The 26,488-nt window shown below is 43.1% G+C and overlaps 1 long non-coding RNA gene across 1 annotated transcript; it reads left to right on the top strand.

Annotated features, from left to right (window-relative positions):
* The first annotated feature begins 3,289 nt into the window (after nt 1-3,289).
* LOC123386843 lies at nt 3,290-15,806 on the top strand. The gene is made up of 3 exons (XR_006601286.1): nt 3,290-3,699; nt 10,608-10,677; nt 15,683-15,806. It is a non-coding gene; the product is annotated as an uncharacterized LOC123386843 (long non-coding RNA).
* The last annotated feature ends 10,682 nt before the right edge of the window (nt 15,807-26,488 follow it).

The following is a 26,488-nucleotide window of genomic DNA, read 5'->3' as shown; positions in this document are numbered from 1 at the left end:
CTGTCCAATCGCTGCGATCTTTTCATGTGGTTCTTGGGACGTCAGCGTCCCTTGCTAAGTCTGTGTATCAGTCAGAATAGTCTGAGTTATGTCTTGATAACAAATGCCTCCAAAATTTTAGCACTTTACAAAGAATGAGTTGTCCATGCTACGGGTCTGCTATGGACTGAATGTTCGTGTCCCCATGAATCTGAGTGTTGTAGCCCAAATCCCCAGTGTGATGGTATTTGCAAATGGGCCTTGGGGAGGTAATTAAGTTTAGTTAAGGTCATGAGGGTTGAACCATCGTGATGGAATTGGTGACCTTACATGGGAATGAAGAGACCAGAGCGTTTGTTCTCTCTCTTTCTCTCTCTGTGTCATGTGAGGATATAATCAGAAGACAGCCATCTGCAAACAAGGAGGGCTCTCACCAGACACTGAATACGCCAGCACCTTGATCCTGGGCTTTCCAGGCTCCAGAACTGTAAGAAATTAGTGTTTGTTGTTTATTGTATGTGTTGTAGCAGCTCGAGCTGATGAACACAGTGTCCACTGTGGCTCAGCTGTGCGCTGTGCAGGGGCCCAGGTAGACAGAGAAACCTCTGTGGGGGACATTGCCTGTGTCACAGCAGCAGAAAGAGGGAGAATGACAAATCTTGCAGTAACTCTTAAAAATCTCTGCTTACAAGAGACACGTTATCACTTTTGCTCACATTTCCTTGACCAAAGCATGGCACAGAGCTAAGCTTGTCATCAGTGGTGTGGGGGAAAGAGAAGCATTCTACATGAAGAAAACAGAACTGTTTGGAGACGCAGTAATACAATCTTTAGCAGCCCTCAGTTTCCCCGTAGGTAAAGTAAGGGAATTGGATGTCTCTGATTCCATTCAGTGACACTGTGAGGCAGCACTTCCGGCTGCAGAAACCTGTTGGAGATGCTCTGGTGCAGAGAAGGCTCCAGAACCATCCTAACATGGCTAATGAACATGAAGTTCCAAGTTGGTTGGTTGAGAGGTATACATGTCACGGCCAAATAATAGCTGTGGGAAAGGAAGGAAAACCCAAAGAGAAATTGTTTTCAAATATTACACTTTATTTAAGTTAGAAATCATTTTTTCCTCCACCCATGAGGAATACAAGTCATTTTTAATCCAATTTTGTGTGTGTGAGATATAACAATTATTAAAAAGTTTTGAAAAGGTGAATGTGCAGCTTAATGGCTTCTTACAGAGAGAAGATATATGCAACCACCACCCAGTTCTAAAAATAGAACATTGCCAGTGTTCTAGAAGCCCCAAAGTGTCCCTTTCCAAGAACAGCTCCCTTCACTTATTTTTTCTCAAAGATAATGGGTAAGGTCTCTTTTAGAGTTTCCTAAAAAAGACTCTAAGATAGAAAGCTAAAGGCAGAAGGTTTACCAGGGATGGTCTTGGGATATGTACTGTAGGGAAACCAGGAAGACAAGATGAGCAGAGGGCGAAGCTGGTTCACAGCATGGTTGCCCCAGAGGACATCACCACTCCTGCAGGTGGCTCAGAGATGGACTAGCCTTTCAGAGTTGTCCTAAATTGAGGCAAGTGGGCCGGGCTTTCTTATTCCCACCTGAGCTAGTCATTAGACATAAGCCAACCCCCAGGGAGGGAGGAGGTGTGACCTTGGGTGTAGAGTTTCCTATGGCCAAGGGTAATGCCCAGTGAGGGACCCCACTGGGAGCCATCAAAAGAGAATATTCTCAGCAGCGGAGGAAAGTGCAGGACTCCCGAAGAGGGGCTCCCATAGAGCAAAACAACATCTGCAACTCTAGCTCTTATGGTAAACCACTTCCTTTATATACTTTCAAATTTAAGCATGCCACATGTATTTTTTTAAATATCTGGTTTGTTTGACTCAACATGACACTTTTAAGGCTCAACATTGTTGTCTGTGATTGTAATTTATTCATTCCCTTGAGAGTACTGTATTCTATTTTGTTATACCCCAATTTATTCATCCATTCTGCTCAGAGGGACATTTGGGCTGTGTCCCATATTTGGCTATATATACATTATGCCATATGAATATCACCATATGAATGGCTCCAGGTGCATATTTTTATGTTTGTGTCTAGACTGGGCACCCAGGAGCCACATTGCTGGGATGTGGACTAAAAGACTTTCAACTTGCACGGAGAATGTCAAAGCTTACTTTCCCAACAACTGCATCTGCATGTCCATTGTTCCACAGCCTCTTCAGAACTTAGTGTTTTTATTTTTGTTGTTGTTGTTTGTTCTTTTTAAAAAAAAATTTTTTTTTTACTATTTTTTTATTTTTTGAGAGAAACAGAGACAGAATGCAAGTGGGTTAGGGGCAGAGAGAGAGGGAGACACAGAATCTGAAGCAGGCTCCAGGCTCCAAGCTGTCAGCACAGAGCCCCACGCAGGGCTCGAACTCACGAGCTGTAAGATCATGATCTGAGCTGAAGTCGGGCGCTCAACCGACTGAGCCACCCAGGTGCCCCTTGTTGTTTGTTCTTAATGTAGTTATCTGGTAAGTAATCAGATAATGTCTCATCATTATTTTATTTTCCATTCCCTGCTGACTAATCAATTTGAGCACTTTTTCACCCACTTTTTATCTGTTTAGAGTTTCTTCATTTGTGAGCAGAAACTGTTTTTGTCCTATCTTCTTCTGAGTTCTCCTTTTCTTAGTAAATTAAATAAGATCTTTATACATGTCAAATGTATAAAATATTACAAGTCAGAAAAATACTGCAAATACATTGTGATACTCTGTGGTTGCCTTTCTTAAGGGTGTCTCAGAGGTTCTTAATTTTAAAATAACCAAAACTTACCAATTTTTTCCTTTTGGTTAGTGCTTTTTGTGGGTGTGTCTTGTCAAATACATTTCTCTTAAGCTTGTCTAAGTCATTTTAGATACAGATACCTTGTGAAATGCACTATCTCATTTAGTTCTTAGATAAGAAGGTATCTGGTACTATTCTTTCCTTAAAAAAACATTTTGAGTATCTGGAAAGAGAAACTTTTGTTGTTGTTGTTGCTGTTGTTGTTGTTTGTTTTGTTCTGTTTTGTTTTTTGCAAAGAGATAAGTTTGCCTTCATTTTAACTTCAAGTTCTTTTAACTTTCTTTGGCCACTGGATCCATAAGGAAATGATGCTAGTTATTTAAACAGAAAAAAAAAAAAGACAAATCAACATGCAAAAACATACAGATGCCATTCCAATTCAGCTAAGTGTTTAAAGTTGAAATCTCTTTTTAGAAGGCATGATCACCGGAATAGTTAAAAGGAAAAGAAAAATTAACCCTTAGCAGGAGGCTGTAAAGAAAATCTGTCAGATGTAGTCTAGAAAAATGAACAGATCCAAAAGGGTTTAGATGAGTTCATGGACTGATGGTTTTATAATGGGATTATTTAAGGAAGTTGAGAGTTTTAGGGTCTATCCATAACCTTTTGAGAGCTATGTCATTCAGGGCAGCGACTCCCAGCAGTGCTGTAGAGCCATCTCATTGGACATTAGTAAGACCATTGACCCTAACATATTCCAAAGTGCTAATTCCTCTTTCCCCTATGCATCTCTCAGGGCCAAGAATGTAGGCATGAATTTAAGATGGCAGAGGCTGAAGCTATGCCTTCAAGTTGGAATTGGACCTGTGCATCTGGTGGGTTTTACCAGCTGAAGGAGTGATTTCATCATCATGCTATTTTAGTTTAAGGGAGAAGGTGAGCTCATCTTCAGGGGGTCTTTCCCTCAATAGTATCCTTCCTACCAAAAACAAATTCCTGCTATTCCCCCCTACCCCTTTGCCGTTCTCTGGCCTGAGAGGTCGGGTGCTCATCTTGCCTAGAGGTACGTCTCAATTTTCTGTAGACTCTGGTTACACTTGCCTGTGCTGTAGCCCCCAAGGTTGAGAGTCACTGACACCAAGCAACTTTGCCCTTCGTTTTGTAATTATCACATACTAGTCAGCATGGGAGTGTCCATGCTCTCATGTTTGAGAAACTCAACCTGTCTTTGTACTGCAGTGTTGCCATTGGTGATTTCTCATTTATGTATCCTTGTCCTGGGAAGGGGTTCCATCTGCAAAGATAAATGTCCATCTCAGTTTCAAGAAAGGATATGAGAAAACCATGGTTTCCAACTAATCAACCTGGACAGGAAGTTCTTTATAAAGTAATTACGAGCTTTAATTGCCCAAGATTTTACAAGTTTGGGTAAGATTAACCTGTGTGGTTTCAATCACAACAAGAAGTCAACATTTTCTTAGTAGCCTTTTCAGGGGCCTGGTAAATATTCTTTTCACTGCCTGGGTTCTGAACCATATCGAGAAAGTAAAGAAATGGAGAACTAAGGGAGGTATAAGAAAAATTCTGTTATAGCATGCCTTGTGATCATGCAGGATTAGAGATTGGGGTCTGTCCAGCTGTCTTTCTCAAGAAGAAGGGAGGGGGGGATGTGGAAGGGAGGTCAGAGCCAAGTAAGGTAACTTCAGGTAAGCCCATCTTGAAACATGGGGAGGTAGGGGGTGTATCTGCATATCTCTAGAATTCTCCTGATCCAATATACTTGAAGCATTATAAAAAAGCAGGTATCAAATAGGTGGGAAAGTCTGGAGCTGCTGCCACTATCCAATCCCAGCCAGCTGCAAAATTTTGAGTCGATCATTTCTCAATGGGGTGGGGCCAGGATAGATTTTAGTCACAAACTGGGGCATGAGAACTGTTGGCCAGCTAGCTACTCAAGCTCACCAATTAATCCATCAGTGTCCTCATTAGCTGGCTGTATATCTTATGGCTGAATCGTTTAGTCCCCACTTACTATGGGTTTTACCTTCTGTCCTTCATTACAGATGAAGGCTAAGTTAAAGGAAATAGTTTAGTTTGAGATAACTAAGCCTGCTAACTGAACCCCAGAAGTAGACAGATTTATCCATCTTATATAAGGTGGATAGAATATTTATATTTATCCACAGATATAAGCCATATAAGCAATGCTCCCCACATTAGAGCAACCCGAGTAAGACTTATGGCATAGAAAGGCAAGGAACTTCCTGTGAGGAGCTGTCTCTGAAGAGGAGAAATGGAAAAGCTAAGCAAATAATATGCAGTTTATTCTTTCCAGATTTTCCCTTTAGGTATTTTCAGGATACACCATCTCGAATCCTTTGTCCCTGTACACTTAAAAATCATGGAGAGAACAATATTTGTAAGGATCTGAATAATGGGTAGACTATGCATTTCTCCAGGTCACTGGTTCTTAAAAAAATTGTGTTCATTTGTTCAAAAACTCTTTAGTAAAGATCTCTCTCTTTCTCCCTCCCTCTCTCTCTTTCTCTAAGTGAAATATGTAAACAGATGCAAGCAGGGACTCTAGTTAAAGAATACTGGGGGACACAGATCCTTTTTCACTTATCTGTCATTCTTGTGAGTTTCAGACAGGGCTCCAGGGGTCATTGGGACTCTCCCAAGGATCTACAGGAATTCATTACTCCAGAGAATCAGAAACATTTCCCCGCATTAATTGAGGGCTAAAGAAAGCTAGATTTTAAACCCTGGTAGAGTTATTTTTACTAAATTATATTTGGTTGTGGTGCCTTCAGCATACACTACGGGAGGTTATGAAAACACAAACAGGCACACGAAACTAATTTTATTTATTGTAAGGATATTATTGAAGATATTGTTTACCGTATTAAATAATGTTCTCCATATGAAGACCCAGGGGAGAAGTGTTTCTTAGATTGTTGTTTCTAGGAATCGTTGCTCTTTTTCTTAGCATCTGGCTTGTTTTAATCTATAGACACTGTCTCACTTCATTCAGGCTGCTCTCAGAGAATACTGTGGACTGGGTGGCTTATACACAATAGAAATTTATTTCTCACAGTTCTGGAAGCTTGTATGTCTAAGATCAAGGTGCCAGCATGTTGGGTGTCTGGTGATGGACCATGTCCTAGTTCACAGATGGCTGCCTTCTTGCTGCGCCTTCACAGGTGGAAGGGGAAATAGAGCTGTATGAGACATCTTTTAATTTTATAAGGGCACTAATCCCATTCATGAGGTCTCAACCCTCATGGCCTAATTACCTCCCGAAGTCCCTACCTGCAAATAGTATCACATTGGAGATTAGGATTCCAACATACAGAATTTGAGGGGACACATTCAGTCTATAACAACAGCTGTCCATATTTCTGCTTTTGTATTGACTGCTAAAAAGATCAGACCCAAACTGGTGACCTACCTGAAGCAACTGGATGCATTTCATGTATTAACTCCAGTCTTGCCTTTATCTTTTTTTTTTTTTAAGTTTATTTATTTTGAGAGATACACAGACAGTGTGAGTAGTGGGGAGCAGAGAGAGGGAAAGAGAGAATACCAAGCAGGTTCCACACTGTCAGCACAGAGCCCAATGTGGGGCTCAAACTTAATGAAACTGAGAGATCATGACCTGAGTGGAAAGCAAGAGTCAGAGGCTTAAAGGACTGATCCACCCAGACACCCCGAGTCTTGCCTTTATCTTATGTTTCTTACTCTGTATTTTTTATTTTTATTTATTTATTTTTTTTGGAGAGACAGAGAGAGAGAGAGAGAGAGAGAGAGAGAGAGAGAGAGAGTGAGCATGAGTGAGGGAGAGGCAGATAGAGGGAAAGAGAGAGAGAATCCCAGCCAGGCTCCATGCTGTCAGCTCACAGCCTGATGCAGGGCTCAAGCTCAAGAACCATGAGATCATGACCTGAGCCGAGATCAAGATTCAGGCACTTTACCAACTGAGCCACCCTTTGCCCCTCTTACTCTGTCTTTGGAACTATGTATTAATTAGGACTATTTTTGGCAACTGACAGAAAATCCAACTCAACCTTTTTGGACATGAAGATGAGATTGATCCCACCCAACACACATTTATGGATGCGAGGGGTGGATTTCCAAAGGAAATTCAGGATAGTCTTACCAGAAGAAAAGGAATCATGGCAGCAAAGTGGCTTTGGTAGCTCCAAATCTCACACCAAATCACTACCAAATCAGGTGAAAGAAAGGAAGATTCTCTCTTCCCTTCACACTTTGGGTAATGTCTGCTTTTTTCTCACTGGATGAATTGAGGCTAAGTGCCTATTCTTGAACCAATTCAATGGAATCACCACTTGGCCTAAGAAACCCTTAGTCAAGGGGCAGCTGGGTGGCTCAGTAGGTTGAACGCCTGACTTTGGCTCAGGTCATGATCTCATAGTTCTTGAGTTCAAGCCCCATATTGGGCTCTCTGCTGTCCATGCAGAGCCCACTTAGGATGCTGTGTCTCCTTTTCTCCTTGCCTCTCCCCCCCCACCCCAATAGATAAGCATTAGCAAAACAAAACAAAACAAAACAAAACAAAAACCCTTAACCGATACATCTAATGCTATAACATGGATAGGAAGTGGGTAGAATATGGTTCTTTTGACCTAAGTATTCCTGCTCTGCCCTTCCCCATGCCATTTTCTTTAGAATTATCTATTTCATATCTGTTTCTATGCAGTTTTGGCCTAAGCTTGAATGGGTCAATCAGATAACTAATCCCTGCTCAGCTGGTAATTTCCAGATAACATAATGCCTTAACCTCATTTACAAGTCCCTTAACGAGCCATAAATGCAGGGGCCCTGGTTTACTTTTTATTTAAGGGCATAAAGTGGAAGTAAGAACAAGGCTAGTAAAAACACACCTAATATTGAGTCCCTTCTTCTTGCTACTGGAGGTAATTCTGACTCTTTTTTAGCAGCCCAAATGAAAGGGGAAGAGGATAGAGACAAGAGCACAAGAGATGATGGGTTAGCTTCATTGACAGGTGGATACATGGATCGATTGTATATCTTCAGGCAATCTCCATAGATGCTTTTTCTTTTATGAGTTTCTGATGGATATTATACAATTTCAAAGCTGAGGCAGCACTTGGTACAGAGTAGAGTTTGCTAGGTGAATGAAGAACTCCATGCTGACACTCTCATGGTTTATGTAGAACAAATCCAGCTGCCCAGCACCCCACCCCCTGCCATGAAGACCAATGTCTGCCAGTGGATTAACTCCTCCTTTCCAATTTACACAGGCCCCTGATGTTTTAAGCTGAAATGACCACAGCAACATTGCCAGAACTTCCTCTATCTCTGCCTTTCTTCTTTTATGAAGAGTGATGGGTTGCCCACTCTCGGGTTTGGAAAGTGAAATCCATGTTCTCAAATTCTACCTATGGGATTCTGGTGCTTCTGCACTGTTTCTTCTTCTTTCAATTTCATACCACCATCAGGATACTGCCTCCTACTCCTGGCTCAGATCCCTGTATTTTTTAATTGGTTAGGGCAGCGTATAAGAAGCAATTAGTTTATTTAAAATGCAGATTCCTGGGCTCCACTCAAATGGAATTCTGAATCAGTATCCTAGGAGGTAGGAGTCCCGGAATTGCCACTTCAAGAAGCAAACCAGATTCAAATTTTAGCCATTGAAGTCAACTCTTTTTCAGCTTTTAATACCCTACAGTAAAATCACAGTTTAAGTTAGCCTTGGTCAACCTTTGGCTCAAGGAGCTTTGGGGGATATATATATATATATATATATATATTTTTTTTTTCTTACTCACCACCTACCTTCTCATCCCCTGCCATGAAATTATATGTTTTGATACTGTGGTCCTATGAGGGGATACAAACCACGGTAATATTTAAGTATTTTTGCCACCTCCCACAAGGAATAAGTTTTCACCCCCCACCCCCCCGGGGGGAGATATTGGCCTTTTTCGGAATACATGGTTTCAGTCAAAGACTTTTGGAAGCTCGCTGTGCCCATGCCTGACTGCCCTTTGCCCACGATGCCAGTGGGCACCCGAATTCACCATGCTTCTTAGTCACTTCTCTCCTCCACCTTCAGACCATCTTTTCTGAGTGCCTTCTGCTGGTCAACAGCACTTGTCCAGTTAATGTTGTCCAGATAATTCCAGAAATGTTGGGATGGTCCCAGCTTCTCCCTATCCCCTGATCCTGCCAATTTTACCTGCCACACACTTTACGAACACGAATCTTCTCCTGTAACCCAACCTGAATTCTGAACGTCATCCCCTCTCCCCTGAATGGTTGTCACAGTCTGCTAACAACTTTCTCATCTTATTCAAGTCCAAAGATCTGACTAAAGATTTATACAAAGATCTGATCCCCTTCACACCCTTGCTTTAGCCTTTCAGTGGCTCCCTGATGCCCTTGAGATGAAGCACAGAGGTTTTCAAATGGTGGCAAGACTCTCTAAAGCTTGGTCTCCTATCCTACTTCTCTGCCCCATCTCCTATGTTTCTGTCTTCACATTTTATGCTCCAATTTAGTGTGCTGTGAATCTCACTATTTTATGCTTCTTTGTCTTTCTTTATGTGGTTCCCTCTTCCCGGGATTCCTTTCTCATTCTTCACTAACTGGTTTATTACTCTATATCCTTTAAAACTCAGCCCAGTCTCTGCCTTCTTGAAAAGCCATTCCCAAGAGCCCAGACTGTGCTAAAGCTTCCTCCACACAATCCCAGGCCACTCTACATTTCTTTTTGTGGCATTGCTTTGAAATCATGTCTGTCTCTCATTAAATCCCAAACTTGTGGATGGCAGCAACCACCTCTTTTTTTATTTTTCTATCTCCAGAAGCTAGAGGAGTGCTTGGCACATGACAAATGTTCAATAAAGTGTTTGTTGAAGTAAACCGAACTACCCTTCCCTAGGTTGGGGGTACTAATTAGTATTAAAATGGACCAAAAAAGCAGGTGCCCAGGAAGGAAATAGAAAGGCCTTGAGAATCCACCAATGGGATAATTACTTCTAAATAATTCAGATTGAACCAGAGTTGTTCCTGAAAGATGCCAAAACAACTGGTCAGTTCATCGGAAAAGTCAGCCAGTTGGCATCGGAGACCAAAACATTCAACCAGTCATTTCACTAGACTTGTGACTTTTCAGCAGGTGTCTGTGCAGCCTGGGATGGAAGAAGTTACTGATCACTCTTTGTCTCTTTCCACTTTCTCCTCCTTCCTACCCTCCCACCCCCCCCCACAACCTATGCTGGTGTTTCAGCACCCGTGTGACTATATGAACATTTTACAACACTCATGTTTGAGAAAATTCCCTGAACCGGCTAGAAAAATTCCCTGAACTGTCCACACGGAATATCCTACAGGCGAAAAGGCGACTTGAACCAAGTTGCTCTAAAGCACTAGCCCCTTTCAGGTTTTGGACACGTGGCCTCTCTGTCTGAATGGACAGAAAGTCTGAATGTGTAAGAGGAGCTAAAAACAACGACTCAAACAAGACAGCCATTCTCACTCCCCTCAGACCACCGCTCCGAGAGGCTTGCTCTCCGACGGGTTCTACATGCTAAATAACTCCCTATTCTTAGTTCACGTTGACTTGGTGGCCCGAGCCAGGTGAAAAGACAATTGACCCAAACAGCCAAAATGAGCTCAAAACTTCGCTAACGAGGTGAATATTTTCTAATCCCAGTCGGCATTGTCCAGCACCGAGTGCCGCTTTCTAAAAATATGTCCTTCATGTAAAAGGAAAATTGTTAAAAGAAGGTGGGGGTGAGCAGAAAAGGGGTCCCTTAATGGACTGTTTTCTAGTTTTGTTGTGTGCTTTCTTGCAGGCGACTTTTTGGCAAATACTGCATCTTCAGCCAGGAGAAGTTGGCTGAGTACAAAAGAGCTTTTGAAGCGGTGAGTGTAAATTCAGACTCCTTTTCTTTCTTCCTTCCTTCCTTTCTTCGCCCTCTCTCTTCTCCTGTGTCTGGAGACCGCTAAGCAGAAATAATAAGCACCATTGCTTGCAGGACACGTCCCATGAATGATTCAAGCATCAAATGCAATGTTAGGACGGAGACACGCTTTATTCTTTTCTGCAAAAGTTTCCCTATCCATTCTTTATTTACATGTCATGGTAAGGCTAAACGATGCACAGCCAGTCAGAACACACACACACATGCACACACACACATGCACGCGCACACACACACACACACACACACACACACACACACACAGGAGGCCATTAAACAAATTAAAAGGGATGGGGATGACTAATACAGTACTCTTGGAATCCCCAATTTGATTAGTCTGAGTTTAATACACAAAAGCAGCGCCGGAGAGAGAGAGGAGGCAAACTGCTCTTTAATAACCTGTACAATTAAATTATGGTGATGAATTTAACTATTCCGTGCTTCTTAAAGGAGTCTTATTATCTGATTGCTTGTACAAGAAAATCAGTTTTTCCTGAGGGTTTTCTGAGTGAGTCGCTGGATATCTCACGGTGGCAGCTCTGTGCTTTAAAAGATGTTTCTTTCCTCTTTGGGGACTGCTATCCTCTTTCTGAAGCTTTGTCTCCAAAAATTATTCAGATAGTGTTAGCCCCTGGGGAATGCTGACCTTTCTTTAGCCCTCTGGAAAACTGGAGCCAGAAAGGAAAATATAGGGTAAGAAGATTGGTTTTCCCTTTGGTAGCTATAGCTGGATGCTTAGGGACGACTTTTGGTCGAGGATCCTAATATGCTTTATATTGTGGACAGCATCCTGGTTCTTTCTTTATGGAGGCTCATTTTACCTTAGGAATAGAGGCACCTCACCAAACATCAGGGGGCATAGTATGTCAGAAGCTGGGCTTGATTTTCTAGGGACCAGGCTGCTACATTTGTTTCCTTCTTGGGAGGCATCATGCCATTTTCCGGTATGAATGAAGGGTGGCGGTTTCTTACTGGCACCTGAGTCCTGAGAGATTTACATGTACTCTTCCCGTGTAGTTACCAGAGTAGACTTTGTTTCCAGGAAGTACAAAATATGTGTCAAGAACACAGATTCTGGAGCCTGAGAGCCTGAAATCCTGGTTCTGCCACTATGGCTTCAAGAATTTAGGTCTGTTGTACATCTCCCTGTGCCTCAGTTTCCTCATTGCAGATGCATTTGCATCTGCAAATGCAGATGATAGTGATACCACAAAGAGTTGTTGTAAGACTTAAATGACACACGTAAAGCCCTAGGACAGGGCCAGATATGTGAATTGGGACCTCACTAATTATTAACCAGTTACCATATGTCGGGCCCTCTGCTGAACTGCTTTCTTATCTCATTTACACAACAAGCTTAAAATGTGGTTGGTAACTTCTCTATTTGAGAGACGGGAAACTGAGGTTTATTGAAACAACGACTTGCCCAAGGTCACGGGATAGAAAGTGGTGAATCCCAGAGTTACCTCTATGAATGTGGGTAGTCTGTCTCCAAAACACGTGTGCTCAGCCACTTTTTTTACAAATGTATATTTGAAAATATTTACCTGGTTCCCCAAAGTGTATCATCCAACAGAAAGGAAAACAGTGAAAGCATTTGGAAATGCAGATAGAATGTTCTCCTTGACTCAAATTCATCATCTCTTTTCATTTGCTTCCCAAATCGGTGAATATCTACCATAGGCAGGGTAGGAGTGAGCATTTGGGAGTTCCTGCAATGAAACCATAGGGTAGGTAGGGCATGCTGAGAGGACGCCACTGGTCATGAGACCAAAGTGGAGAAGGAGCAATGACAGTGACCAGGAGGCAGAAGAAATGAGGAACAAGCGTTGCCAACCTTTGTTGCCTTCTTTTGTTTTTAAGTTTATTTATTTTTTTTTAATTTTTTTTTTCAACGTTTATTTATTTTTGGGACAGAGAGAGACAGAGCACGAACGGGGGAGGGGCAGAGAGAGAGGGAGACACAGAATCGGAAACAGGCTCCAGGCTCTGAGCCGTCAGCCCAGAGCCCGACGCGGGGCTCGAACTCGCGGACCGCAAGATCGTGACCTGGCTGAAGTCGGACGCTTAACCGACTGCGCCACCCAGGCGCCCCAAGCTTATTTATTTTTGAGAGAGACAGAGACAGAGACAGCGCAGTGCAGGGAGGGCAGAAAGAGAGGGAGAGAAAGAATCCCAAGCAGACTCCGTGCTATCAGTGCAGAGCCAAACACAGGGCTCCAACTCATGAAACTGTGAGATCATGACATGAGCCAAAACCAAGAGTTGGACCCTCAATGACTCAGCCCCCCCCCCCAGATGTCCCCCTGTTGCCTTCTTTTGGCACAAGACAGAATCACAGGAAATGGGCTTTAAAGACAGAAGGAGCACTTGTTTAATGGATGCTATTGATGGGAGAAAAAGAACAAGGGGTGGAAATCTAATGAAAGTTACAAAGACTCTTGGATTGCTTTCCCCTAAAGGTCTAAGATCTGGGAGAGAGCTAAGATTTGCTTTCTCATAGCTTGAGGTACTCAAACCTGCACGAGAAAATGGTAATGTCAAGGTTCAGAAGGTTCTCAGGCACAGGCTTTCAGTCTCCTGAGCGATTACCAGAAATCACCATGCAGTTAAGTCCAGAGTGGGAAGCTGATATTCTTTAACACAAGAAGGTGTCCGTGGAGCGTATTTAGAGAAGAATTATCCTATACCAAACTTCCAGAGAGGGAATGGGGAGGTCTGGATTTCAGCTTTCACGGATTCCCCATGTGAAATCAGACTCATCACTTAGCCTCATCACTCTGTCTCCTACTTTATTAAACGAGGGTGTTAAACCATGTAATCCCTGATCAATTATACTTCATGATTTTTATGTTCTGGGCATATAGGTGCCAATAAAAATGCAAAACTACACATGTATGGATTTAATAAAATGCTCAAACAGTCGCAGAACCTTGAGAATGTTGCAAAAATCTTTGGTAACCTTAGGTTCAGTTTGTAATTTGAAGAACCTGGACTGGATTATCTTTCACAGCCATTATGGTGCTAATTTCCCCAAAGGACTATTTTGTTCCTGGAGAGAAGAGGACACACACTTCAAAGCCTTGTTTGGGGGAAGCTCTGTCCCTGGACATCAATTATTGGGCAATACAAACAAAAACACCCATGGAAATTATGTGGTGGGAACTTTAATTATTAACATAGGGTGTGAGTTCAAGAGATCCATTTGATGAAACTCAGAATCTAGGCACCAAGGAGGCTGATGTTAGCTTTAGAATTGGGCTATTACACCATGTTCTTTTTTTGGATAAAATTCCAGGAAAAAAAGAAAACACTAAAACCGTTGGAAAGATTTTGTAAGGCTATCCTTGAAACAGGCCAATAAAATCTTGGTATGGTTTATTAGGAAATAAATGGTGTTGGCAGAGGACTTTGTGGATTTGCTGCATGAAACTGCAGTGAAATATCACCTCCCAACTTAGAACTGGCTTGGGGACCGTTAACTTTTAGGCGAGTCCTTTGCTTATCTGAGCCTCCTCTTCCTCATCCATAAATAAAGGGGGAATATTATCCATCACACATAACATGAAGAATGAGTAGGACATGGGGGGAGGTGGAAAAGGAACCAGACAAAAGGGAACTGATATTTCTGGGAAATATGATTGTTATCACCATCACTGTCCTTACAACCATAGGCTGCTCATCTCTCGTTCATTCTGTCAACTTCTTCCCACCATCTTGGCCCTTAATTACATCACCAGTTACTTGCTCACTAGGCTTTCTTAACTTCACTGCTTCATTACTTCTATACTCAGCTCCTCAAAATGCCCTACTTCATTCATATTACTCTCTTCTGTTGTTCTTGCAATCACACACTGGGACACCCTTGAGGGCAGGAGACCTAGCTTATTCATGAATTTTAGTAGCCTCTCTCCTGCCTAAAATTTGGGAAATGAATGAATGAATGAATGAGTGATGCTCATTCTTAGAAATAGGCTTGGCCCAACCTGATCTTCACCTCTGGAGTCTCCATTCTGCCCTGTCTTTACATGATAATTCATTCTGGTGGCCCAAACCAGCCCTTTCCTTGTTTCATGGCCCTGTAGTGTTCAACACAGAAACATTGGCCTTTGACATTTCCTCTCTGAGTATTTCCCACCACCATGGCCTTTGTGTGTCCTTCTCACCGGGCTCCTTTTGTCGTCCCTGGCCCGTCAACCAACTCATCTGTAGTTAGGTACATTCTCTAGTCCCGAGATACCAACTAGAGAGAAGAAGAAAGGAAGTCCTACCTCTTCTTCCCAACCCTAGGCATGAGTGAGCCCCAAGGATTAATCTTTGACCTTGTGCTTTTCTCCAGTCTTTTTGTTCTCCAGCCTGAAATCGTAGCATAACCCCAGTCTTCAATATCACTGCCTCTCAAATAATTTCTGAACTTCTCTCCCTAGCACTTATTCTATTTCCCAACTCCTAAACTTTTTTATTTATTTATTTATTTTTTCAACGTTTATTTATTTTTGGGACAGAGAGAGGCAGAGCATGAACGGGGGAGGGGCAGAGAGAGAGGGAGACACAGAATCAGAAACAGGCTCCAGGCTCTGAGCCATCAGCCCAGAGCCCGACGCGGGGCTCGAACTCACGGACCGCGAGATCGTGACCTGGCTGAAGTCGGACGCTTAACCGACTGCGCCACCCAGGCGCCCCCCAACTCCTAAACTTTTTAAAAGTACTCTTCTCCCAATGCCTGAGACTCAAAATTTCTTAGACCGCTCCTTTGCCTTTGGCTTCTTAGATCCCCTCAGAAGGGATAATAAAGTATGTGTTCATAACATCCCTCACTTCTGGCTCATCCTTTCCTTATCCTTTTTGAACTTCTCATACCTATCTATCTGTTCTTTTATTTGCTCATCCAGTCCTTCATTCAACAAATACGGTGAACAAGGCTGACAATTTCTCTATTCTCATAGAACTCACTCTCTAGGAAAGGAAGATGGATAAAGGCCAATAAATGAACACAGACTTAAGTGTATACATAACTTCAAGTAGTGGTAAGTCATACGAAGAAAAATTGAACAAGGTAAGTGAATAGATGGTATCGGAAGGCTGCCATTTTAGTGGCCCCTCTGAGTAGGTAATATTTAAGCAGAAATCTCAATGAAGTGAGAGTGAGCAGGTGGCTATAGTTGTCTTGAAAAGAGAACAGCCATCATAGAAGCTCCAGGAGAGAATGTCCTTGGTATATTCTAGGAACACTATGGAGATCTGTGTGGCATGAATGTATAACATAGAGAGCAAATATAGCATGGTGGGAAGAGTATTGGGTAAAAAGATCAGAGTGTGCACCCTGATGTGCAGTCTCCAGAGAGTCGTCTCACCTCTCTGGATTGAAAGAGTTAGATGATCTCTAAAATATGCTCAGGTGTTGAAATATTTTATCATCTCAATGAGACTGTCAGTTATCTGAGGGCAAGGAGCCAATTCATATTCACATCCTCCGTAGTTGACAAAGCAATGGCAAACACTGCATTCAATTGAATGCATTAGGTATAAATTGAGTGATAGAAAGGAAGTGAAGATAAGGACAGACAGATAGCAGGGGGCAGTTCATGTAGGACCTCATTGAGGACAATGATAAATCTTGGATTCTACCGAGATAGACAATCAGTGGGGGGGTTCGAGCAAGACAGCAACACGATTTGACTTCCATTTTAAAAATGATCACTCTGGGGTGCCTGAGTGGCTCAGTCAGTTCAGCGTCCAACTCTTGATTTAGGCTCAGGTCATGATCTCACGGTTTGTGAGTTCAAGCCCCATGTTGGGCTCTGTGCTGACAGCACAGGGCCTGCTTAGGGTTCTCCCTACCTCTCTCTCTGCCCCTCCCCTGCTTGCACTCTCTCTCTCTCTCTAAATAAATAAATAAACATAAAAAATAAAATAAGATGATCGCTCTGACAGCTATGTAGAGAGCAGGCCACGTACCTGTGGGGAAAGGAGGGCTGGCGAGTTGAGGGAGGGTAGTGAGAGCCTGATGGGAGCTTGCTCTAGGGCATGAGGGAAGTCAAATTTTGAAGTGGTCAGATTTTGAAAAAAGAGCCAACTTGCTGGGAAAGAGTGTGAAAAAGAAGCGTCAAGACTGGCCCTGAGCCACCGAACGGAGAAAAAGCAAGATTTGGAGAAATACCAAAATGTCGGCTTTTCATCTGGCTACGTGTATGTCTAGATATCCAAGGGAAACTGTGGAGCATGTGGTTTGGAATCACCAAATGGTAGGTCATGGAAAGTCGTGAAATAAGGGCATAAGTGTAGATAGAGAAGAGGAGAGCTTTAAGAGTGCAAATCTGGGGCGCTCCAAAATTGAAGGGCCAGGAAGATGAAGAATACCCAACAAAGGAGGCTCAAAGGTGTGGCCCGTGGGCTGGAAGAAAACCAGAGTGTCCGCCACCCAAGCCTGGATTGCTGCACTGGAGTCTTGCATTTCAGCCTCTTGGCTTTCCCATTTTTTCTGACATGTTGCTATTGGTTTCAGCCCCATAAAAAACTGAGAACCGTTTTTAATTATGTTTAAACACTTCCAGTGTAGAGAATAAAAGCATGAAGTATCCACCATAATAATCATTTCCTGGTTCTCCTCACTGTCTCTCCCTCACTCCTCAATAAAGACATGTATACACATGTGAACATGGACACAATTTAAAACATGGAAATTATTTAGAATTCAATTTCAAGAGAGAGCTGTTTAGAAGCACTTACATATTCCCACACACACATACCCCCCAACACACACACGTACATACCCTCAGGGAGAGTTTGTTAAATGCTTCTTTCTGTTTCTAGCTTACTTTTCTTCATACCTCCATCTATAACACTTCCCCCCGCTTTGCTGCCTGTTTGTCCTGTGACTCGGAAAGTTCTTCAAGAAGAAGTGTCGTTTATATTTTTGTTCTGTTCAGTGCTTGAGCCCAAAGATGATGCTTACTAAGTGATTATTGAAATCAAGTGCTAACATCTCATCCAGTGAGTGGAAGAAATGCAACAAGAGATTTTGGTCACTGGTGGGTAAAGGATAGCATATTTCTTCCAGCAGAATCCGTGGGATTGAAGCAGGAACCAAGCCAATAGCTAAGCAGGAGATGCAAGAGGCAAAAATGTCAGGATTTCAGTGGGTTCAAATAGGATCCACGCAGCTTCCAGAGGTGACTACTGTACAAATCAGGGACTAGAGATTTGTGGTCTGAGCCCCAAAGAGGAGACTAATGCGAAAAGCCTCACTTTGGGGAAACCCAAAATTTTCCAGTGATTCTCCAGGTACCCTGTGATTCAGGTTTAGGGAAGTAAGGCTAAATATATGCATGATTGACAGGTGAAGAGCCAGCTTCTAACCCCTTGCCAGATGTAATTCCCTTTGGAAAGGGGCCATGGTGATACTGACTTCAGCCTGATGGTCCTTGGTATCTAGAGCTGGGTCAAGTTGGAGCAGGTCAGGACATTCACCTGGAAAGATCTTCATGTGAAAAAAGGCCATGATTACACAACCAGTGAAGTTATCAGGCTCAGAGAGACCTGCCAAGCCACAGGTGCAATGTGATACAGGAGCCATATATACTGATAAGTACAGCGATTCACTTCAAGAGCAGGAATATTTGGAGAGAAGCAAAAAGAAATTTATTGTGGAACTAGAAATACCAAAATTGTTTTCAGGTGCCTGTTTTTAAAGAGTCAGGAAAGACAGAAAGACTAATGATAATAACAACAGCAACCAATCTCCTGAGCCATTAGTAAGTACCAAGCTCTGCCCCGAGCTTTTCATCCGTAGAGCTGTTTAAACAAAAGAATCAATGCATGAAACTTTGCCCCAAGAAATTAATTAGCATGTTGAAAGGAGAAAATTTGCCCATCGTCAATCTAAAACCAAATGAAATGGATATGAAGACAGAGTGAAGACAGTGCGAGAAAAAGGAAAAGGATAAATATGAAATGAAACATCTCTACTCATCTCAGGTGAGAATTTTAAAAATGAAAGCAGAGCTTATTGCCTTTGGATCGAAAGATTTATTAAGGAATGTTGAATAGTGGAAAGAGCATGACCTTAGGGAGCAGACAGGCTTCAGTTCTGATCTCGACTTCACTTATTATGCGATCAATCATCATTAAGTTATTTTCAATATTTTGAGGTTTTATATTCTCATTCGTAAAATGGGAATAATATTACCTACTTCACTGGGTTGTTGTAACAGCCAAGTGGAATGAGATTAAATATGCAAAATGTTTGTTAGAGTGTCTGAGTCTTGAAGCTAAGGACATTTCCTTGATTATATTACATATTCTATGTTATATTTTGCATATAATAATAATAATAGCTAACTTGTGTTAGACATTTATCTTGAGAAACATCACTAAGTACTTCCTGTACAATATCTCATTAGATATGCAGAATAACCACCCTATGACACCCATCCTATGTTCTCCACTGCATAGGTGAGGAAACTGAGGCACAGAGCCATTCACATTTCTTGCGCGAGGACTCAGATTCAACTTGCTGTGGAGCAAGAGTTCAAAGCCAGGAAGGCTGACTGCAGGGCCCATGCTCCTGACCGCAGTGCCATGTGGTTTCCTCAGATTATGCGCTCCCAAGCACAGTAATCTGGTTTGGCCTTGTCATGCTCTGTCCACAGCTCTTGGTACAATACCAAGCCCCTGTCGGTTGAAAGGCTAACCTGTGTGGTTTTCTCATGGCTTTTGTTAGAGAAAAACAAGAAGGAAACTGTCCACTAGTCGGTTATGTTACATGAGTTTGCAGGCCTACCTACTATTGTTTCCATACCTCTCACACCTGTTATTATCTTTGACATAAACTTGCCACTCTCTCCCGTACCGAAGAGGTGGATTTTGGCATGAAGAAAACACACTGGATTGCATGCATGTTGTGGTGAACCTCACTGCCTTTGTCTGAAGATTCTTGTCCCAAGTTTCATGGGTCCCATGACCCTAGATTCCGTTAACTCTGAGCGTATTTCGTCCCAATACCCTACATTCTACATTTGGGAATATATTAATAGGCACCTTTTACCTGCTAATTTATCTTGTTTCTTCTACTGAGCCAGTAACTCAATTCAATACGACATAACGCAACCCTATCCCTGTGCAGGGTATTGTATGGAATAAATACATGGTTCCCTCTCTCCGAGAGCTTAGAATCTGGATGAGAATAAAAGGTGTACAAACCTGATACAAAGGACAGAGCAAGCATAGAAATACTAGTGTGGGTATGAGTATGCGGAAAATAATGTGATTTGTGAGTTCGTACAGGACAATGTCTGCTTAGACTTGTACCTCTCTGGGCCTACCCGGGAGTCATGCAGCAGTCAGTCCTTCTGTGGAAAATAAAGAAATTCACTCATTCGTTCATGTATTCATTTATGTCTTCCGCTAACACCTGTTTGCCCAGAGCTTACCATGTTTTAGGCACCGTGCCAGGTACAGGAAACTCAAATATGATCTGGTAGTAATTTGTTTGCAAGGAGTTGCTGCCCCGAGGAAGAGAGAATATATATAAATTGATAATTTCCATGAAATGGGAGGCAAGATTCAAGAGGAACATATATGGAGCTGTGACGTCAGAGAGCAAAGAGTGACTAGTAATGTTCCCAAGACTCAAAGCTGCTGGCATGGGATCATACGAAGGCAGGAATAGCATTGTCACTTCCGTAGTGACACAGAGTCTCTTTGGGGAGCCTTAATCTGCTTATGGTAAGCACTAGGCATAAGTGCTCATCATCCGGACTGCTTTAGGGACAAAAAAAAAATGATACACTAGAATTCTTTTGTCTTTCTTTACAGCTCTTAGCACAGAACCTATAGCAGAAGGCATACAATGATCTCTTTCTATCATGGTCACCTGACTGAGGAAGGGGTATAGACTTCAGTGACCAGTAAATCTAATTGGGACACCCTAATTCTGTGGCTTATTAGCAGTGGGGCTGAGACAAGGTCATCTTCTCTGAGCTGCTTCCCCCAGCTGTAAATGGGAATGAGCATCATCACACCTGCAAGAAGTACTTTTTGGGGATTATCACTTTGCCTTCATTATTATCATTATTTCCATTTTACAGATGAGAAAACTGAGGGTCAGGGAGCTTAAGTCACTTGCCCCAAATTCGCAGCTAATACTTAGAAGCTGGCAGTCAATCCCTGGTGCTCCTTCTCCATTATACTTCACAGCTGACTTTTCAGGTCTATGGGATGAAAAATAATTTTGTAAACCATCTAGCTCAGTGCCAGAAACATAGCGGGTCCTCTCTGCTATTGTTTTTTTTTTTTAATTTTTCGATGTTTTTATTTGTTTTTGAGACAGAGAGAGACAGAGCACGAGCAGGGGAGGGGCAGAGAGAGAGGGAGCCACAGAATCCGAAGCAGGATCCGAGCTGGCAGTCCAGAGCCTGACTCTGGGCTCGAACTCACAAACCACAAGATCATGACCTGAGCCGAAGTCGGATGCTTAACCAACTGAGCCACCCAGGCACCCCTCTGCTATTGTTGTTTAATTAACTGGTGATAGAGGGTCAAACATAGACTTGCAAAGCTGTAGGCACAACAAAGGACCTGCAATGTCTAGATCCTATTTCTCCAGCTCTTCCTTTCTGAACTCACTGCCTTCTATCCCTCCTCTTGGAAGAAAGGGCAGTCCTGGAGCCATGATTCAGCAGCCCCAGCATTTTCGGGGGGCGGGGGGGAGTAACAAAGCCAACACAAAATGAAGGCATTTCTGCTCCTTGAGGTCCGACTCCCAACCTAGAGACAGTGGACTGCCTGATTCCTTCCCCTGATCACACATCACACCTCAATCTGCCATTGATTGGATCTAGATGAAGCACCCTTTCTATGGAGCAGGATCAATTTAGCCCATTTGTCTGATTTAGGTGCTGCTGAGATCAGTTCCTTGAAGCCCAGGATTGGCAAAGGGCAAACTCCTTTACACGAATTTGTATTTCATTAAACCGCTCCCTGGTCTGTTAGTAAAATTCTCCCCCTGGTTCCCACATGCTGGTGTGAGCAAAGAGTGACCTCTGAAGTTGGCCAGGTGATGTTAAACGTTGCCATCATGCAAACACAGTGGCTCCCAGGGAACAGGAGCATTTTTTTCCCTTCAGTAGAAATGGTTTTCAAATATAATTTACTGTTTCTACCTGGTGAAAGGGCATCTCTCCCCATGAATCCACGGGATGCTGAGATGAGTGCCATTTCTTTCCAGAAGGCCATGTTTCCAAATTAACTTGTTCAGATGCTAAGCAGAGAAGCAACCATGCTGTTAAGTAGAACAATTACTTTCCCTGGGTTGCCTACGTGCTGGTTAGTTCAGCTCTCTTTATGTTCCAAACTTTGGCCGGCTGGGGAATGGTGGTTCAAGACTGTGGGGGTTCCGAGTTTTTATTTCAGCCAAACTGGTGAAAGAAAAAAATGAGAGCCTGGCTAATTTCATGTAATGTGCCGGGTTAGCGCGACCTGTCTTTGGGGTGACTCAGGCAGACATTGTGTGCACACATGTGCACATGTGCGGACACCGCATGCATCGTGTGCATTCGGGTGTGCACACAGACGGGCACACACACGCACAGACGCACATCCGGTTCGATATCACCGCAGCCTCAGATCTGTAATTGAAGGTGCCTTTGAAAGGCCATTTCAGCTGTGGTTACAGCTTTCCCCCTGGCCAGCCTTGCAAAACAAGCCCTGCGGGCGGTTTGGACTTTGGACTCATTGCTTTGCATTGTCTGGTGAGGCAGCAGCCTGCCCTGGTGGAGACTGCCCTCAAGGTAGGGGCTGATCCTGACGACGCGTGGTGGCGCAGCCCCCGCACGCCTTGCTCCATACTGTCGCTGTCACTGTTCATGGCCCAAAAGGTGCCGCTTCCTTACAGAGTGCTGCTGATGCCAATTCACTCTCGGGGGAAACAGGACAAAGGCGCACGCTGGATCTTCACATTTTAGAATGAGGATAATCAATCTTACTCCATGTATAGAGCAAAGCCAATGTCAGGGAAGAGCAATAAACCCTACCAGCTGCTCGGGGGCATTGGAAGGCAAAGGAGAAGGGGGGTTGCGGGTGGGGATGGGGGGGCTTGGAAGCTTTTTTTTTCTTCCCCAAACCTGTGGGAACAGATTCTGTAGTAGATTACTACACAAAGAAAGAGTGAGAGGCAAAAACCTATTAGTGTAGAATGGAGTCCAAATGATCTATTATCTAAGGAAGACAACTTTCTTCTGAAAAAATAAAAAAACAGACTCAAAGTCAAGTTATTTGTGCTTGATAAATGCATAAAGCTTTTCACAAACAAGCAGGTCATTTACGTGTTACTGGACTCCTGTCACCGTCCCCCGAGTCTACGAGACCTCAGTTTTGTGGCCAGGTAAGATCATTTGATGAAAGGACAACTTAACTGTGGCCAATATTAACTACAGAGCATTTTTAAAAATGTTTGCTGAGAGTTTGGGAAAACTGAATGGTGGCTGTCTCCAGTAACGTTTATTGGGGGTTTTTTTTTGTTTGTTCGTTTGTTTGTTTTGTTTTTTGATATTTCCCCCCATTTCCAGTGTGTTTTCCTAAGAGCACAACTTCCAAGATATTAACAAAGAGTCTGTAGTAAAATTAATGACAGCAATACTACGTGAGGTGAAGTCCAGTAGGATTCCCGGCTGAGTGATATTTTTGAGCCTTTCGTGTGTCGATGAATCTGAGAATCACCAAGCTAGGGAGAGGGTAGCAGAGTTTTTAAAATATATTTGACCAGAGCTGCCTTTTCTTGATGAGCACCTGGTGGCACCAATGCTGGGCACTGGTTGTTGCTTTGGAACATGCTAGTGTGAGGGCTGTTTCCCTCCTGGAATTACTTTAAAAGAACCCATCGCCGCGCGAGCCTTTACAATGCTGATCTATTTTGGAGGTCATACGATCTCTGCTCTAGTGTGGGATTCGGGATAAGAAGAGGGGACATGGGGGAACTTCAAGAGGAACCCTGTGAGTTAGAATCCATGCAAGGACCAGAAAGAGAGGTCTCCCCCACCTGGATGGTACTCACGACACAGTTTGACAGTGGGACAGATAAAAATTGAGCGCTCAGATCTATGGGACACTATGCTCAACATTTCCCTGGGTGGTTTAGGCTTCCAAATAGTTCGGTGAGGATTGTTTCCATGCTACTTTGGAGGAAAGTGAAGTTAAGCAAGTTGCCCCACAGTGTAACTGTTTAATGGGTGGAGGAGCCAGGATTCAGACCCACACACCGTGTCCAGAACAAAATGAGGCAATCTGACTTTTAGCCACCAGGTCATGTTGACATATCTGTGTATCTTACCTTGTCCAACTCACAGTTTGCTTGAATCCCAGAACTTTATTTTCTCATGGAGATGGAACTCCTCTGGGATATTAAAGCTACCTTGAGGGGCGCCTGGGTGGCGCAGTCGGTTAAGCGTCCGACTTCAGCCAGGTCACGATCTCGCGGTCCGTGAGTTCGAGCCCCGCGTCGGGCTCTGGGCTGATGGCTCAGAGCCTGGAGCCTGTTTCCGATTCTGTGTCTCCCTCTCTCTCTGCCCTTCCCCCATTCATGCTCTGTCTCTCTCTGTCCCAAAAATAAATAAACGTTGAAAAAAAAAATTTTAAAGCTACCTTGAAATGCCTTTGGGAAGTTATGGGCTGGGAGTCAAGAAAGGTTGAGGTTGTCTGTCTGTCTAGTGGTTCCCTAGCAAGGGATCATATGAACAAAAGTGAAGAGTTGTGTTTTCAGTAGACTTGAGAGCTTTTCTTTTGAGGGATCCAGCCCATAATTTGCAAATGGTGACCTCGAGTCACGCTACTGATTATTTTTTGCTTTCTTTGGGGAAAAAATTACATTTGACAGCAAAGAGTCTATGCCACAACGTCATCCCCTAGAAGCCTTTTTCACTAACTTCTAGAACACCTGGACACTTTTGTGGGAAAAGAGGAGTGTGGATAGACTAGCACTGGGCAGTTTTGCTCAAAAGAATTCTACACATTTCCCTATGGTTATAGGGATTATTCCACTCTTCTTTGCTGTAGAACGTCAGGAGTTTTTGATAGCAGTCCAGATTCTGGGAAGGACCAAAGATTGCACTTTTATTTAATGCTACCTGGATACTTTTTCTCACTGAATTAACTTTAACAAGGGAATTGTAGCGCTCATTATCAGTCACCTATGGCAAACTCTCAGCATCTGATAACACATCAAACACCGTAAGGTGAACACCCCATCAAATAGTGCCCTGTTGTTTTACCTCTGGTGCCCTCATCTCAGAGAAGCACTTCTAGATTAGCCAGCCTGGCTTGTTATAGGGGATAGGTGGTCTAGAGTCATGCAACCATTGTTCAGTTGATCAACAATATTTCTTTTTAAATTTTTTTCAACGTTTATTTATTTTTGAGACAGAGGTAGACAGATCATGAACGGGGTAGGGTCAGAGAGAGGGAGACCCAGAATCTGTAACAGACTCCAGGCTCTGAGCTGTCAGCACAGAGCCCGATGTGGGGCTCGAACTCATGGACTGCGAGATCATGACCTGAGCCGAAGTCGGCCACTTAACCGACTGAGCCACCCAGGCGCCCCTCAACAATATTTCTTAAGCTAAGTTGGGTGAACAAGGTGTTGTAAGCATGCACAAACTAAAACATAGAGTCCTTGCCTCCAAAGAGTTGGGGAGATCTAGCTGGAGAAATGAAATATATGTGAGCACACATGCACACCTAGGATACAACTGGGAGGCGCCATGAACACAGCATATGAACAAATGGGACAGTGAAAAGGAAAGTGTGACCTTAACCGTGGAAGGGAGAGTAAATGGATGGCAAACAGTGTTTGTTGCAGAAGGCAAGTGCCTTGGTCAGTAAAAGGTTGGGGGTGTCTCAGCTGGCTTGATTTAAGCAAAGCCAGTTGTTCTAGGAGTAATCTACAGATGGAGGCCAGTTCTGAGGTGGTTATGAGGCTTTTGGATCCCAAATCCATTAGTGACAAGATTGGGAGCCTCTTGAGAGCAGGAAAAACGTCTGACTCACCACTGTATCCTCAGCATCCAATACGTAACACATCTGGTATATGGCAGGATCTCAGTGAAGTTTTGATTAAGGACACAATTACCCCTAGCATTAGGCCAGGGTCTCCCACATGCACTATTGGAGTTCACGCAAAAGTAGTGTGATTTTGATGGAGCAAAGATAAGGGGAGGGGAGTCTGTCCATAAAGCAATCATATCAGCCTAATTTGGGTCTTCTTGTGCATTTTTTTTCTTAAAAGCCCAGTATGAATAACTTTACTTCTTCATCTCCTTGAAAAGAGATGACTGAAATATCCTCTCTTCTCCTCCGGGGGAGTTAAAAGTCTTACTGAGGGTTCTACAAAATGGGATCGTCTCCTGTTTTGGGCGTTGACACAAGATTGTTGTTTCTCATAATTTAGTAGATAATCCACCTCCCCCCAACTCATGTCTCATTTTATTTGCTATATTTTTAAAAAATGAAAAGAATCAGCCTTAGGGTATCTAGACTATTGACCCATTTCTTTTTTCTTTTTAAACAGCAAAACTGAAATTGTCATTTGTGACCACAGGGATGGTCCTAGCAGGTGTTATGCTAAGTGAAATAAGCCAGACAGAAAAAGACAAATACCACACCATTTCATTCATAAGTGGATTCTAAAAAAACAGAACAAACAAAAGTGGAAAAAGAGAACAGACTGGTGGTTGCCAGAAGGAGGGGAGGTGGTTGGGGGC

This window comes from Felis catus, chromosome B4, assembly GCF_018350175.1.
Source record: "Felis catus isolate Fca126 chromosome B4, F.catus_Fca126_mat1.0, whole genome shotgun sequence".
Lineage (NCBI taxonomy): Eukaryota > Metazoa > Chordata > Mammalia > Carnivora > Felidae > Felis > Felis catus.
The sequence above is the reverse complement of the archived record's forward strand: the minus strand, read 5'-3'. Positions and strand labels throughout refer to the sequence as shown.